The sequence below is a fragment of the Scyliorhinus canicula genome, chromosome 6 (genome assembly GCF_902713615.1).
Source record: "Scyliorhinus canicula chromosome 6, sScyCan1.1, whole genome shotgun sequence".
NCBI classification, from domain to species: Eukaryota; Metazoa; Chordata; class Chondrichthyes; order Carcharhiniformes; family Scyliorhinidae; genus Scyliorhinus; species Scyliorhinus canicula.
Genome location: NC_052151.1, coordinates 35,890,703 through 35,907,442, shown reverse-complemented (window position 1 = coordinate 35,907,442; position 16,740 = coordinate 35,890,703). Strand labels below are relative to the sequence as shown.

Here is a 16,740-nt window from a genome sequence, read left to right as displayed (position 1 = left end):
AATGTTGTGAGCAATCAGCACGCATCTCACTTCACTGGCCCTCACTTTACGTGCGTGTTACTTCAGTCATACAGTAGATAGAGAGTATGAGCAGAAACCCGTGGTGTGGGGCAATGGAAACAAATTGTCTCACAGGCTTCGAATCTGGAAGGCCCGCCATTGCCATGGAACAATTTAATGAGATGGATAAAGGGAAAGCATTTTTTTTTTGTTTAGAGTGATCAAACAAGAGCACAATGTTGAAATTAGAATAAGTTCATTTAAGGGGTGGTTTCGGGAAGCCAAGGATGATAAGTATATGTGATGTCACGGACAGGAGGAGGATCAATTTGAACTGCCCTGATTTCCCCAATCACAACCCGTCCATAAAGAGAAAGGTGTTGGGATTCTCCCCTACCCAGCGGGCGGGCCGTACCGGCGCCAAGGAGTGGCGTAAACCACTCCAGCATCGGGCCGCTCGGAAGGGGGCTAGGCCGGCGCTGGAGTGGTTTACGCCGTGCCATCAGGCACCGAAGGGCCTCCGCTGGCAGGCGCGAGTTGGAGCATGCACAGGAGCGCCAGCGTGTTCCCAGAACAGCCGCCGTGTTTCCTGTGCATGCGCAGGGGGTTTTCTTCTCCGCGCCGGCCATGGCGGAGCTTTACACAGGCCAGCGCGGAGGGAAAGAGTGCCTCCACGGCACAGGCCCGCCCACAGATCGGTGTGCCCCGATCGCGGGCCAGACCATGGCGCCCCCCCCCCCCACCCCACCCCAGGGCCGGATCCCCCGTGCCTCCTTGAGGACCCCGCAGTCCGCTCTCAGAGCCAGATCCCGCCGGTACGGTCCTGGTCTAATACGGGACTAACCGAAAACGGGTGGCCGCTTGGCCCATCATGGACCGAGAATCGCCGGGGGGGGGGGGGGGGGGGGGGGGGGGGGGGGGGACGCTGCCAATGGCCCCCGACTGATGCGCCGCAATCCCTGCCCCCGCCCGAAAACCAGCGCCAGAGAATTCAGCAGCAGGTGGCGGAGTGGCGGGGCGGGACTCACACACCCCCCCCCGCCCGATTCTCCAGCCCAGTGGGGGGGGGGGGGTGTCAGAGAACCCCACCCAAAAAAATTTAAAATTCTGATTTCCCACTTTATAAATGGTGGCATATTTTCCCAATTCTTCAAAGGGAAGAGGAGTCAGGGCATGATCACAATAATACAAGTTAGTGTTTTACATGTGTCCAGAATCCAAAGGCAACTGGGATGTCCAGTGGGACAGATGGTTGGTTGTCGGGTGCTCCCTCTTTACAGAGCGGGACTTCCATGATGGGAGAGTGAGTTCGTCTGGAGACTCCAGTTCCGATGTGGCAGCAGTTTGTAATGAGGGTCCGGGTCTTTGTTGCTGCCGGTTTGATGAAAGACAGCACAGGCTGTTGCCTGGAATTCTATTTGTGTTGGGGGTCAAAACAGTAACTGTCCGTGTTCAATTCCACAGGACAATGTGACAGTACAGCGTGGGGGGTGGTAGGTCATTTGACATAACCTCCCAGCACCACTCCTTGATGCTGTGTAAAGGACGTATGGCCGGGGTTGTGAGGTGTTTAATTGGAGTCCCGATTCCTTTTCTTCCTCGGAGACACTGGCTTCGGGTTAACTAAATGTACATCCTCTTGTTGAAACTAAATGAACGTCCTCTTGTTGAAACTAAATGAACGTCCTCTTGTTGAAACTAAATGAACGTCCTCTTGTTGAAACTAAATGAACGTCCTCTTGTTGAAACTTAATGAACGTCCTCTTGTTGAAACCATTGTCAGAATAGTTGATGCTTCGGCCATTAGCACCATTATTGGAGATTAGCATCTGTAAAGGGTTGTCTTTGTATGAAGTTGGCTGGAACAAAACCATCGTCTGCTAGGTCAATGTGTTGGCTGGGCTGGAATGGTTATGCTGGGCCAGGAGTGATACATTCCAGATGTTTGAAATGATGCCTTTGTTACTTTAAAACTGCTGGAAGGCAGCATGTGGCTTGCAGGAACCATCTTGTCAGCTCAGTAATTGCCCATTTTGAAAAGCACATTAAAATGACTTTATAAAAGTCATCCAGCTGTGGAACAGTCCTTCACGTCGACCATGACGGTCGTTTGGCTTGTTGCCCTTTTGTCATCTGGCTCAATGAGCTTTCTCTTCCTCAGAATGACTTGGAGATAGTCGGTCAGTATTTCACTTTTCTTGAAACTATTTATTTGGAACTATTTACACGCAACGCCTCATGGTAACTACTTTATTCTCTGGACACAGACTGGCCTGTGTCTCGCTCCCTTTGGAGTCTCTTAATCACCTGACTCTCTCATCATGCTTCCATCATCATTGACATCATTGCCCAACGAACATCCTGCTCCAGAGCTCACTTTCCAAATTTTGTGGATGCTGCTAGCACTGTGGATTCACAGCGCCAGGGTCCCAGGTTCGATTCCCCGCTGGGTCACTGTCTGTGCGGTGTCTGCAGGTTCTCCCCGTGTCTGCGTGGGTTTCCTCCGGGTGCTCCGGTTTCCTCCCACAGTCCAAAGACGTGCAGGTTAGGTGGATTGACCATGATAAATTGCCCTTAGTGACCCAAAAGGTTAGGAGAGGTTATTAGGTTACGGGGATAGGGTGGAAATGAGGGCTTAAGTGGTTCGGTGCAGACTCGATGGGCCGAATGGCCTCCTTCTGTACTGTATGTTCTATCTTCTATGGCTCATTTGGAGCTTGAAAGACTGGGATGGATTCATTACTTTTTTATTGAGATGAAATGAAATGAAAATCGCTTATTTTAACAAGTAGGCTTCACGGGCAGCACGATAGCATGGTGGTTAGCGTCAATGCTTCACAGCTCCAGGGTCCCAGGTTCGGTTCCTGGCTGGGTCACTGTCTGTGTGGAGTCTGCACGTCCTCCCCGTGTGTGCGTGGGTTTCCTCCGGGTGCTCCGGTTTCCTCCCACAGTCCAAAGATGTGCGGGTTAGGTGGGTTGGCCATGCTAAATTGCTCGTAGTGTCCTAAAAAGTAAGGTTAAGGGGGGGGTTGTTGGATTAAGTGTATAGGGTGGATACGTGGGTTTGAGTAGGGTGATCATTGCTCGGCACAACATCGAGGGCCGAAGGGCCTGTTCTGTGCTGTACTGTTCTATAAATGAAGTTACTGTGAAAAGCCCCTGGTCGCCACATTCCGGCGCCTGTTTGGGGAGGCTGGTACGGGAATTGAACCGTGCTGCTGGCCTGCCTTGGTCTGCTTTCAAAGCCAGCTCTTTAGCCCTGTGCTAAACTAGCCCCAGATGCACAGAATGGTGGCAAAAAAATGTATTTGAGACGCAAATCAACTATGATCTAATTGAACGGTCAGAGGAGCGAATGACCTAGTCCTGTTTTCTGTTTCTCCAAGGTTCTCCCAGAACATTCCCGTCTTGTAGTGAGCTGTGTTGGCTTCTGCTACCTTAGTAAATGGTCGCTTGAAGGTTCTATCTTTGCTCCTTTTGGTCCTGTGGGATACATTTAAACCATTGTCACTATTGTAATGTAGGGAATGTGGCAGGCTATTTGTGAACAAGCAAGGCCCCTCAAAGAGCAATGTGATAATGACCAGGTCATTATTTTTGAAGTGGTGTTGGCTAGGGCTCTAAATCTGCTGCTTATTTTCAACATGGTACATCATATATGTCCACCTCCAGCTGAAAAGATGGGGTCTCGGTTTAACTTCTCATCTGAAACACTGCATTTCCAACAGTGTAGCACTCGATCAGTGCTGCTTACAGTGAGGCTCATACAGATCATACAGATCTGAAAACTTCCTCTTTGAACACTAGCTTGCGGCAGCCACAGAGGCCTTTTTGGGTGTGACGTTGACCAGGATGTACTCCATGGAATGCCTGTTTCAGCAGTTTTCTGCAGACAATGGGGCAGATCTTGACTTCTGCAACAGGGCAAAAGATATTGTAATGAATTAATAACCTGTATTGCATTGTCAGGTCTGATAATTATATGTTAATTTATTATAAGAACATAAGAACTAGGAGCAGGTATAGGCCACCTGGCCCCTCGAGCCTGCTCCGCCATTCAATGAGATCATGGCTGATCTTTTGTGGACTCAGCTCCACTTTCCGGCCCGAACACCCTAACCCTTAATCCCTTTATTCTTCAAAAAACTATCTATCTTTAAATAATCGCTTATTGTCACGAGTAGGCTTCAATTAAGTTACTGTGAAAAGCCCCTCGTCGCCACATTCCGGCGCCTGCTCAGGGAGGCCGGTACGGGAATTGAACGCCTGCTGCTGGTCTTGTTCTGCATTACAAGCCAACCGTTTAGCTCACTGTGCTAAACCAGCCCCAATCCGGTTCCTGATGTTGAACATCAGACAGTGCGGCCTGCCACTGGTGAGTGGGGAGATAGGCAATCGCTTCTTGCTTTTCCATCGGCGTGAAGCATGGCTTTGGCCTCCCTGCCATATTTTCTGCTCCTGTCTCCGAGCATGCCCGACACGAATGGGAGCAGACGGTCCCGTCCAACCTGACTTGGCAAACTCCCTGGGCCAGTGTGAACGGTAACCCTGTGGTTTAAATTATGATCCACAGTAAGGAGGCTGTTACGGAGCCAAGGAGGGAGCAGAACAAAATGGATTTCATTTCAAACAGGAAACCTGTTACTCATTAAACCTTTAATTGAGTGTTATGGGCCGGGGTTTAGAGAACCCCAAAGTGTATCATGGAGTTCACCTGACCCACAACCTTTAATAGATTGCGGTATGGGGAGCACACGGCCCACTCTACAGGTGTGGTACAGCAGAAATGGAAAAGTATTTTTTAAAGCAAAACAATGTTTATTCTATGAACTCAAGTTAACCTTTTTAAAACATACAGTGAACATCTTAGCAACCATCAATTCAAATACAGCCCCCAAAGAATACAACACTAAGTAATCCTTTAAGTTTTCCTTTCAACATCCATAAGACTTAAAGCACCTTTTACCAGAAGCACATCAGGTTAAAGTCACTACTGTTATTAGTTTTAAATCACCAAAGGATTGATTTGCAGTCTTTAGATTGCAGAGGGAGACTCTAATACACCCTCTGGCTGTGACTGCAGCTATCCAGCTCTGAAAACGAAACTGAAGCACACCCTGCAGCAAACGGCCTTAAACGAAAGTAAAAAGCTGACAGGCAGCCCAGCTCCACCCACTCTCTGACATCACTGCAGTAATAAACACCCATTTCTTAAAGGTACTCTCACTACAGATATTTATATGCATACCCATTTATAAACACCCATATCATAAAGGTATTCTCACATGACATGAGCTAAATGGAAAGTTCTGAATGTTCAGAGAAAACTTTATTATTTTGTGCTGATTTTTGTTTTCAGATTCTTTTGTCTCGGGAATCTTATCATTGGCCCAATAACTGGTTACTTTAAAGCTTCCTTTAAAAAAACTGCAACCAGGGCAGCACAGTGGCACAGTGGTTAGCACTGCAGTCTCACGGTGCCGAGGTCCCAGGTTCGATCCCGGCTCTGGCTCACTGTCTGTGCGGAGTTTGCACATTCTCCCCGTGTTTGCGTGGGTTTCGCCCCCACAACCCAAAGATGTGCAGGGTAGGTGGATTGAACATGCTAAATTGCCCCACAATTGGGAAAAAAATTAATTGGGTGCACTATATTTATAAAAGAAAAAAAAACTGCAACCAACCCGGCCTACACCTCGCCAACTACTTACTTGCACAACAGTTTGTGCAATAGTATTGGATAAACATACGCACTTGATGCTTTCACTCGCTCTGCGGAAGTGAAAGCTGCTCCTGTTTGTGTGAAGCTGCTGCAGTGACCAAGTGCTGAGTTCAGTGAATATTAAATAATGTTAAGCAGCACAGTGTGTTTGTCAATATGGCAAAGCATACTGACTTGCATTGCACGGGGATGGTGGTGCAGTGGTAAGGTGCTGGACTAGTAATCCAGAGGCTAACACTCTGGGGGCGCGGGTTCATGGCAAGTGGTGGAATTTAAATTCAGTTAATAACTCTAGAATATAAAGTTAGTCTTAGTAATGGTGACCATGAAACTATCTGGTTTAGCACACTGGGCTAAATCGCTGGCTTTGAAAGCAGACCAAGGCAGGCCAGCAGCTGGCTCAATTCCCATACCAGCCTCCCCAAACAGGCGCCGGAATGTGGCGACTAGGGGCTTTTCACAGTAACTTCATTTGAAGCCTACTCGTGACAATCAGCGATTTTCATTTCATTTTTTAAAAAATCTTTAATTGTCGTGACTTCCTTCTGAAGGTTTGTTTTGAGTTTGGTTCAATTTTTGATTCTGACACTGCCTAATCCGTCCGGTTTCAAAGATGTAGGATAATTGAAAAGGCATGTTTGTAATGGGGAACACAAATAGCTCACCAAAGGATCAGCAATCATCTTTATAGATGTCTGGATTGGATTGGAGAAGTCACAAGGTGCTGCAGAACTCCGTCACGCTTCCTCACATCAAAGTGTTGAGCCTGTCCCTTTTCATACATATGACAGTCCATGAATCAGCTCTACCCTCAGCTTTGTGTGTGGTTTCTAACATTTCCTTTTTGGTACAGATTTCCAGCATCTGCATTATTTCACTTTGGACTGGGTTCTTAGCCCAATAGGCAGAATAATTCTGCTTGAATTGCAGGCTTGCATTCGGCTCCATGTTTGTAACTTTCTTCTGTTATCTTTCCTCATTTTACTTGGGGTTGCCGGTTGATCCCGTTCCCATTCCAATCCTGCTCTACTTTAAAGTCTCATTAAATCGCATTGTCATGTGAGAGTACCTTTAAGAAATGGGTGTTTAAAAATGGGGGTGTGTATATAAATATCTGTAGTGAGAGTACCTTTAAGAAATGAGTGTTTAAAAATGGGGGTGTGTATATAAATATCTGTAGTGAGAGTACCTTTAAGAAATGAGTGTTTACTACTGCTGTGATGTCAGAGAGGGCGGAGCTGGGCTGTCTGTCAGCTTTTTACCTCCGTTTTAGGCTGTTTGCTGCAGAGTGTGTTTTAGTTTTGTTTTCAGTGTTGGAGCTGAAGCCAGACAGAGCACTGCTGTTCTCTCTGCCATCAAAAGACTATCTCTTGATCACTTGGTGAATTCAGAATTATAAATGTTCTCAGTTGTGAATGTAAACCTAATGTGCTTCTGTTAAAAGATGTTTCTTTTGTCTTCTGGATGTTGTTTGGGAATTTATTAAGGATTACGTAGTGTTGTATTCTTTGGGGGCTGTATTTGAATTGATGGTTGCTAAGATGTTCACTGTATGTTTTAAAAAGGTTAACTTGTGTTCATAGAATAAACATTGTTTTGCTTTAAAAAATACTTTTCCATTTCTGCTGTACCACACCTGTAGAGTGTGCCGTGTGCTCCCCAGACCACAATCTATTAAAAACTCCATGGTACACTTTGGGGTTCTCTAAATCCTGACCCATAACAGCATCTTTCCATCAATCCTGCTGCCTTCTATTCTCCTTCCTGACAGTCCCATCTGCTCACTTGCCTCGCCACATGCCCCCTCTCCACAAGATAAACCATTTCAACTTCTTGGTTACTTTCTTTTGATGCTTCTTCCATTGTCTTCATTGATCCTCTGAAGTGCTGCTTCCTGACATTGTCCTTTCTCATCACTCGTCACATCCATTGGAACGACCATGCCCCATTAGTATCTTGTGTTGCTCCTCTTTTCTTGATGTTGCCCCAGTGCCTGCACTATAATTCAGGGCGGGCCTCATTAGTGCCTTGTAGGGGCAGCACGATGGCGCAGTGGGTTAGCTCTGCAGCCTCACGGTACCGAGGACCCGGGTTCGATCCCGGCTCTTGATCACTTTCTGCGTGGAGTTTGCTCATTCTCCCCGTGCTTGCGTGGATTTCGCGCCCCCCCCCCAACCCAAAGATGTGCAAGATAGGTGGATTGGCCACACTAAATTGCCCCTGAATTGGAAAAAATGAATTGGGTACTCTAAATTTTTTTTAAAATAAGTGTCTTGTAGATCCTTCCTTTGAGTTTCCGTGTTTCTTTTCTGTCACTTCTTCCAACAACACCAGCAGAGCTAATTTGTTGCTTATTTTCCATCTTTTGCCACTTCTATGTCTTCACTGATTAATCTTTACACCTTCGCTCTGATCGACGTCGCCAGGCTGTCAGATTTACGGTCCAAGTGCGTCTTGTTTAAAGTTTTTAAGTGTGAGATTGCTCCTATAGTTGTATGACTGGGGCTGGTTTAGCTCACTGGGCTAAATCACTGGCTTTTAAAGCAGGCCAGCAGCATGGTTCGATTCCCGTACCAGCCTCCCCGAACAGGTGCCGTAATGTGGCGACTAGGGGCTTTTCACAGTAAGTTCATTGAAGCCTACTCGTGACAATAAGCGATTTTCATTTCATGACTGTCGGACAGTGTTAAGGTAGCGATGTGCCTTTTCAGAATAAGCTTCATGATGAGTTTAATTGAGTTCAAACTGTGAAGCTCCTAATGGTTTTTGCTAAATGGCTTTATTGGAAGTTTTCCATGCGACAGGAATAACCTGCTGGGTTTGGTTTCAAGTTTGGAAAGTTAATTTTTAACTTTTTGAGGGGTGGAACCTTTTTTTTACAACATCTCCTTTTGATATGCAGAGGCTAATTGATGGCTAACAGTTGGAAACCACTCTTGTCTCATGAGCCATTGAGTTGAATTGTGGTCATGCTAATTAACGGTGTAGCTCAGGCATCCCGCCATGCAGCCTTTCAAAGCGAGCCCTTTGTTCATTCAGACATCTGATTCCTTGCTACAGTTGTCCTTAATCTGTTTGTTCAAAATCAACTTGTCACCATTACTTCAGTGCTCTTGCCAATATAGGGAATTATGTCCAAATGACTGGCAAAAAGTCAGTCTGATTAGCATTTACCCAGCATTGTAAAGTACATTGCATTGGTCAGGTCCTTGTTAACGTCTAAAGTGGATGTCTGACTTGAAAAATATTCTAGTGGCCGTGTTGACCACGGGCGTTCTAGTGGCTGCGTTCACCACGGGTGCAAATCCCGCAATGACCGCTAAATCTCGCGAGCTGCCAAAAAGTGGATTGGCGCTGGCGAGTCTCAGTTTGAGATATTCCCCTCTGGCAATGTGATCAGGACCGATCAGGACCGGCGTAAAAAACGGCGCCAACCACTCTGGCGTCGGGCTGACTAGAAGTTGCGGTATTCTCCGCACTTCCGGCGGCTAGGCCGCGGCAGAGGGGTTGGTGCCACGCCGGCCAGCACCGAAGGGCCAGCGCGAATTAGCGCATGCGCAGAACCGCCGGTGTAGTTCTGCGCATGTGCAGACCTGCCAGCGTATTCTAGCGCATGCACGGGGGATTATCTTCTCCACAGATAAGGCAATTCTCTACATAGTGAGTGATGTCTTACTTTAAGTGTGGCCACCAACAGAGCTGTCTCAGGTGGGCTGTAGTGGGGTCAATTCCCTCATGTCCATGACTATCATGGAACAAACAAATAAGCTGATTCCTGTCCTGTTCAGGAACCACATAAAGGGTGTCTTTTAGAACCACACCGTCATATGTGGTCAGTGCATTTTTAAACCTATCGTATGGGGCTGGGAATTTTCCTTTTAAAATCTCCCTGAGATTACTGTCTTGCTTCTGGGCCTGCACTAAATCCTCGATATTAGTCTGCGAGACCTGAACTGCATTCACTGGGCCGCTTTCGGAGGGGGTTCCAAAAATGTCTATGCCTGGAACCTGCTTTTGCCAATGCGTCGGCTTTTACATTTCCAGGGGGGGAGGAACGGTGGTGACTTCTTACTTTAACCATTCCAAAGGTCCTGTCCTTTGCTTTATCTAAAATGTGGCGGAGCAATGGGGCTGAAGGGAGGGGTTTACCGTCCGCGGAAACAAATCCTCTTGCTTTCCACAGGGGTAGGAATTCTGTCAGGCTGTTGCAGACATAGAGGCTGTCCGAGCAGATGTCTGCTGGGGTGGGGAAGGAATCTGGGTGCTCTACAATGTACGCAATGGCCGCCAGTTCTGCTTGCGCGCCTAAATGCCCTGGTAGTTTTAATGAGATTTCTTCTACGGGCCCTCAACATAAGTGCCGCATCCTGTAATGCGCTTTCCATCTAATACAGTGGAAGAACCATCCATATATATTCTTAGGGGTGCGCACGTGTCTGTGCGCTGGGGGCTCTGGGGTGAACTTCCTATCTTTCTGGGGGGTGTTTTAGCAATAAAGGGGCCTGTGTTGTGGTGTGGTGAGATGATTTCACATTCATGAAATTCCTGATGCGTAGCCAGGTCCTCCCAATGTGCAGTGGCCGGCTGCAGATGGGCTGCCACCTCGAGCCTCCGTTGACGGGGCAACGCTGCCTTCTCCAGTGTCCGGCCACCTGTGCTGCTACTAGGGCAGCTGCTGCGGGGTCAACATTACCATTCATATTGCTATATGGAATAGGAGAAGGAGCAAGACCGACAATCAGTTAGGGTGTCGACCCCGGGACTCTCAAACACCCCAGACCCACCCCTTACGGGTCCCGCCTTCTCTCGAGTGCCATGTGCCACTCACTGAACCATGGTGCTAGAGGACCCAACCCTGCACACGCATCCTCCCTGCCAAAGCGGGAACCCCGCGACACCAGACCTTAAACCCCTGCCAGGCGCACTCTGGGGACCGTGCTCAGCTCCCCTCCCCTGACCCACACACTCGCCCTCTGGTATCCCCGTTGGGTTATCCCCCTTGATGCAGTTCAGCTCTTGGGTGTTTGATTGTTGGCTTCTGCCTTTGTGTTGTTGACATTCCTGAAGTTCAGTCCAAAGTGTCCAAACCTCACAGTTTGATTGGAATGCGAGGCAAAAACACTTGTCTGTCACATGACACGGAGACTGTTGCATAACTTTAAAAAGGTTTAGCGTATCCAATTCTTTATTTTCCAATGAAGGGGCAATTTAGCGTGGCCAATCCACCTACCCCGCACATCTTTTGGGTTGTGGGGGTGAGACCCACGCAGGCACTGGGAGAATGTACAAACTCCACACGGACAGTGACCCGGGGCTGGGATTCGAATCTGGGTCCTCAGCGCTGAAAGCAACAGTACTAACCACTGCACCACCATGACCCCCTTGCTCTTGCATAACTAACCGTGCCAATTCCTATTAGCAATAGTCTTCACCTGTGCCGTTAGAGGCTGCTTACAGTCAAAGGGGGTTAAAGTGACCGTCAGCATATAACTAGGCACAGGTCTCTGATCAGTAAGTGTTCTGTAGGTCAGGCAGGCAGCATGGGTATGGACATTTGGGGGGATGGCCTTTAGGATCTGGGGTTCCAACCCCCCCCCCCCCCGGCCAGACCCCCTGGAGCCCACCCACACTCCCCATTGTCCCTGGGTTGCAGGAAGATGGCTATTCACCTCCTCCAATCCCCTCAGCAGCTGGTTCCTGTTTGTAAATGGGAGTGTTAAACGGTGACTGTTCTCCAGGGAGCCGGTTCGATCACAGGAGGTTGTTAAATCGGGATTCCACCTCGCTAATGAGATGGAAATTGCCCGTAATTGGCCTCAATTGACTTCGCGCCACGTCTAGGTGGGATCCGGATCCTGCCAATAGGAGCGGGCCGGATAGATTGCGACCGATCCTTGGCCGGCGGTGATCCCGATTTAGACTTCTCCCGTGATTTAACCGCGAGCATGGATTTGCGCTGGGCGCAACGCTTCCGTTAAGTCACGCTCATGATCTGACTATTTTGTTCTGGTGAGACTTAATGTGGTGTGTACAGTGATCATTGAGACCACAATCTAATCTGTATAAATGTGGTGAATTATAAACACTAATATTCCACACTGTATTGTACAACATGTGTTGAGCCTGTACCTTGTACTAGATCATGTGTAGTTGCGCGGCTCTACCCATAGGGGGAGATGAGGAGCTTGTACTGGGCTCCACCCATGGCTCCTCCCCCTAACCAGAAGTATAAACGTTGCTGTTGTGAGCCTGCCTGCCAGTTCATCTGGAGTTCATCTTGTCACAGGCAGGCTCTGTTGTAAGACGATTAAAACCACTGTTCACTTCTAACCACGTGTCGCATGAATTGATGGTCTCATCAATAATCATCAGCTACCTGGGCCCACAGTTCTAAAATTCCCTCCCTTCTCCAGCTTTTCCTTTAAAATGCTCCTTAAAACATGCCTCTTTGAATATGTCTTCGGGCACTCTAATCCTTGTGCCAGATTGTGTTTGTATTGCTAATTTGAAATGCTTTTGTTCAGCTTATTACTATTTTAATAAAGGTTGCTATATCAATACAAGTTGTTTTTCAGTGAGTAAATGTTTCAGCCAGATTGCAGGCAGCAGGGTGAAGAATGAGGCTCACCACCACCTTGTCGAGGGTCATTGGGGATGGGCAATGAATGCTGGCCTAGCCAGCGACGCCCACATCCCATGAATGAATCAAAACAAAGCAAGGCACCAAAGTAGCAAATCAGACAAACAACCCATTATTCTGTGGTGCATTGTGCCGCAGACCTATTTTGTTTCTGTGAATGGTGGTGTGGGACTTTTCTGCATTCTACTGAAAGACAGCACCTCTGCCAATTCCCCCTGTGCTGCACTAGTCTGTGAGCGGCATGGGAGCACAGTGGTTATCACTACTACCTCACAGCGCCAGGGGCCTGGGTTCAATTCCGACCCCTGGTGACTGTGTGGAGTTTTCATTTTCTCCCGTGTCTGTGTGGGTTTCCTCCGGTTTCCACCCACAGTCAAAAGATTACTATTAGGTGAATTAGCCTTGCTAAGTTGTCCCTTAGTGTCCAATAAAGATGTATAGATTAGGTTAAGGGGTTATTGGAATAGCGTGGGGGAGTGAGTTTAGGTGGAGTCCACTTAGGTGGAGTCCACTTTCAGAAGGTTGGTGCAGACTCGATAGGCCGAAAAGCCTCCTTCTGCACTGCAGGGACTCGATGATTATAATAATATTATAATCACTAGTCGGCTTCAATGAAGTTACTGTGAAAAGCCCCTAGTCGCCACATTCCAGCGCCTGTTTGGGGAGGCTGGTACAAGAATGGAACCTGTGCTGCTAGCCTTATTCTGCATTGCAAGCCAGCTGTTTAGCCCACTGTGCTAAACCAGCCCCTAAAGCTTACAGCACCTGGTATTCCCAGGCGGTCTCCCATCCAAGTACTAACCAGGCCTGAGTCTGCTTAGCTTCTGAGTTCAGACGTTTTCAGACTAGTATGGCCGTAGGCACATGTGGTATATATGACTTTATGGGAGACATGCCGCAATGCCTGGCCCTCTTTTTAAAAACTCATCTATTTGACCCCCCCCCCCCCCGTGCATCAGCTGACCCACATGTGACGGCCTGCAGATTGTGCTTATCCACCATCTCGGAATCTATGGAACAGGAGTGGAAGCAAGTCAGCTCGATCCTGAGGGACTGCATAACCAGACAAAACAGAGGCATCAGGATGTCAGCAGTGAACCTCGGGGAAATTCTCAAAAGTGACGGGATAGGGGGTTGGATCGGTCAATATAGATTGAATATCGGGGCCTCTTGCTTTATTGGTTGTGATTTGCTGTGGTCCCTTTTTAAGGTTGAGCCCTGTTAGGTTGCTGATGAGAGTCTGGTACTGACTGTTTTGGGGCATGTCAATATTGCCTGCAACACTCACCAGTTGCCTTATTTGAATGTTTGTTTTTGTCTACAATATTGCAGGAATTGCATATTAAGCTCCAGCTCATTCTTGTCCATGTTGGATGCACGGGCACCTGACGCATCATCCAACTTGTTGGCGGAATATATTGACACCTTTTCTCTCTTTAACTCCCATCATCACCCTCCCACTCAAAACTCAAATTTCACCTGCGATCTGCGGAAGATGCAGAATATGTGTCTTTATTCTTTCAAGGTGTGTGGGAGCCAGCATTTGTTGTTCAGTCCGAATTGCCTTTGAACGGAGTGACTTGCTTGGCCATTTCAAAGGTCAGTTAGGGGTCAACTACATTTCTGTGTGGGTTTGGCGTCATCGTGTAGGTCAGACCAGATAAAGTTGGCAGATTTTAGTGAACCAGATGGGAGTTTACGACAATTGATGAATAGTTGTCATGGTCACCATTATTTTATAGTCTAGATTTGTTGATTGATTTCAAATTCCACCCATTGCCAACCCCATGGTGGGATTTAAACCCATGTCCCCAAAATATCACCGTGGGTCTCTGGATTACTAATTCAGCGGCATTACCACCTACACCTTTAAAGTAAGCAAGTGTGATCCTATCCATTTCAGACCAAAAAAAGGGGAGAGCAGAGTATATTCTAAATGGGAAGAGGTTCGATACAGTGGGTGCCCAAAGAGACTGAGGGGTTCAGGTGCAGAGATCCTTAAAATGTCACGGACAAGTGTAGAATCAAAAAGGTGAATGAAATGCTGGGGCTGGATTCTCTGTTTTTGGGGCCATGTCCCCACTGTGGAGTTTCACCCCAGAAAAACTGGTGTGAAAGGGCTTCGTATTCCTCTCCCTGCAGGGGGCTAGCAGTGAACCAGCGTGAAACTAGCAGCTTTTGCTGCAGACACGGGCCCTGCACTTCTGGGTCAGAGGCCACGTACGCGCATGGCGGTGGCCTCCAGCAGCTGCGCCGTGCCGTGTAAGCCCCCCCCCCCCCCCCCCCCCCCCCCCCCCCCCCCCCCGCCCTCCGATCGGCACACTGAGTCCGCAGCCACCAGGCTAGTACCCTGTCCGTCAGGACCATGTTAGATCCACGCTATCGGAATTTTGACTGGTTGAGGGCGGAGAATGGTGGGTCTCCAGCAATGGCTGCAGTTCGGTGATATGCGGCGCGGTGTGGGTACGCTACTTTACGGGACCCGGAAAACCGGGGAACCGGCGCCGCTCCCGATTCCCTGCGAGGAAATGGATTCTCCGCCCGGAGCGCCGGCCGTAATTTTGGCGTTGGGGTGCGCAGAATCCAGCCCCTTGCCTTTATATCTGGCAGATTGGAATATAAGATTGCAGCTGTACAATACCCTGGTTAGACCCCACTTGGAATATTGTGAGCAGTTCTGGGCCCCACACCTTAGGGAGAATATTTTGGTCTCGGTGGGAGTGCAACGCAACTTTACAAACATTATACCTGGGGCTGAGTTATGAGGAGATTACACAAATTAGACCTGTCTTTGTGTGAATTTAGAAGGTTAAGGGGTGATCTGAAAAGACAAGGTCGATAAAGATAAACTATTTCCACAGGTTGGAGATTCTAAAACCAGGGGGCATAGTCTAAAAATTAAGGCCAGGCCATTCAGGAGAGATGTTAGTAAGGACTTCTTCACTCAAAGGCTGGTAGAGGTTTGGAACTCTCTCCCACAAACAGCAGTTGAAGTTAAAACAGTTCATTTTAAATCTGAGATGGGTAGATTTTTGTTGAGCAAAGATATTAAGGGACATGGGCCAAAGGCAGGTGTATGGAGTTAACCACAGATCAACAGGATAGGCTCGAAGGGGCTGAATGGCCTCCCCCTGGTCCTATGTTCCCAACTCCCTATGGTTGATTGCCTTTCCTTGCTGAGCAATCACCTGGCCGGATTGAAGGCATTTTGCCGTGCTCAGCCAAGGGGATTCGGATAACTGTCATAAACCATTTGTGTCAAATCTTTTGATGTTCTTCCAAATCATTATTACTTTACTAGATGTTAGATCGGCCAACTGCAGTTTTATCGCCCTCGTGCTCTGCCTGCAAGCAAGGCAGCATAGTAGCTAGATCATTCTTGGCACGGTGCATGTCGACTCATTTTGTAATCTACAGATTTGTGTTCACTGTTTTTGAAAAGTACATCCATTGCCACACACTTTTTGTTTTTGCTGACGCGAATGGGTTGAAGTGCCCGAGGAAATGCAGACAGGTGCAGATATGGATTGATTTAATTGACACTGCGATCTGAAGTCAGCTCCACTGACGCACGAATAAAACAGCAGCACCTTATCAGGTCCCTCTTAATAATCGGCACCACTTCAGCAATTTATTTTTAATGGCCGCTATTTCTGTTCTGCACTTTGGAACACAGAGCGGTGAGCGAAGTCATCTTGAAATGGAACTCAAAATGAAAATAAATGTACAAATACTCAAAAGATTACACTGGATTTAATTCTTTGAAACTAAATCTGAATGCCTTTTGCCAAAGCTGTTTAGTTACGGTTTAATATATTTGCTTGCTTACCAGTATGAGTTGCGAAGCAGTAGAACTAGGACCGTGATTGGTGTAACAAGAACGAGGAAGCGTTGCATTTAGATTGCACCTTATCGTACCTCAAATACCAAAGTCCATGTATGTTTCTGACTTCCACTCCTACCTGTAGTGGTACAGCATCTCAAAAAATTGCTTATCCTCCATGAAACTAGAATGAAGAGACCATTACATTAACCCATCAGTGACTCAGTTGGTAGAACTCTCGCCTGAGTTAGAAGGTGTAGGTTTCAGCCCCCCTCGAGCAGAAGACTCCAGAGTGGCATGTGAAGCAATACTGCATTGTCAGAGCTGATGTCCTTCGGATGCCGGGTAAGGTGGGGAAGTGAAGTTGAGGACGATCACATCAGAATCAGGCATCACCTCATTGAATGGCAGAACAGACTCGATGGGCCAAATGGCCCACTTCTGCTCCAATGTCTTCTGGTCTAAACCCATATCCCATCTGCCCTCCCAGGTGGACATCAGAGATTTAAAGATAGTGTTTTCAAGAAGAGAAGGAAGTTATCCCCTGGTGTCCTGGCC

The 16,740-nt window shown here is 47.8% G+C and overlaps 1 protein-coding gene and 1 pseudogene across 1 annotated transcript in view; one reads left to right on the top strand and one right to left on the bottom strand.

Moving 5' to 3' along the window:
- slc16a10 (solute carrier family 16 member 10) overlaps positions 1-16,740 on the top strand; it is a 142,110-nt gene that overhangs the window by 51,352 nt on the left and 74,018 nt on the right. The gene's annotated exons all lie outside the window — the stretch shown is intronic.
- On the bottom strand, positions 13,113-13,221 carry LOC119968072 (annotated as a pseudogene).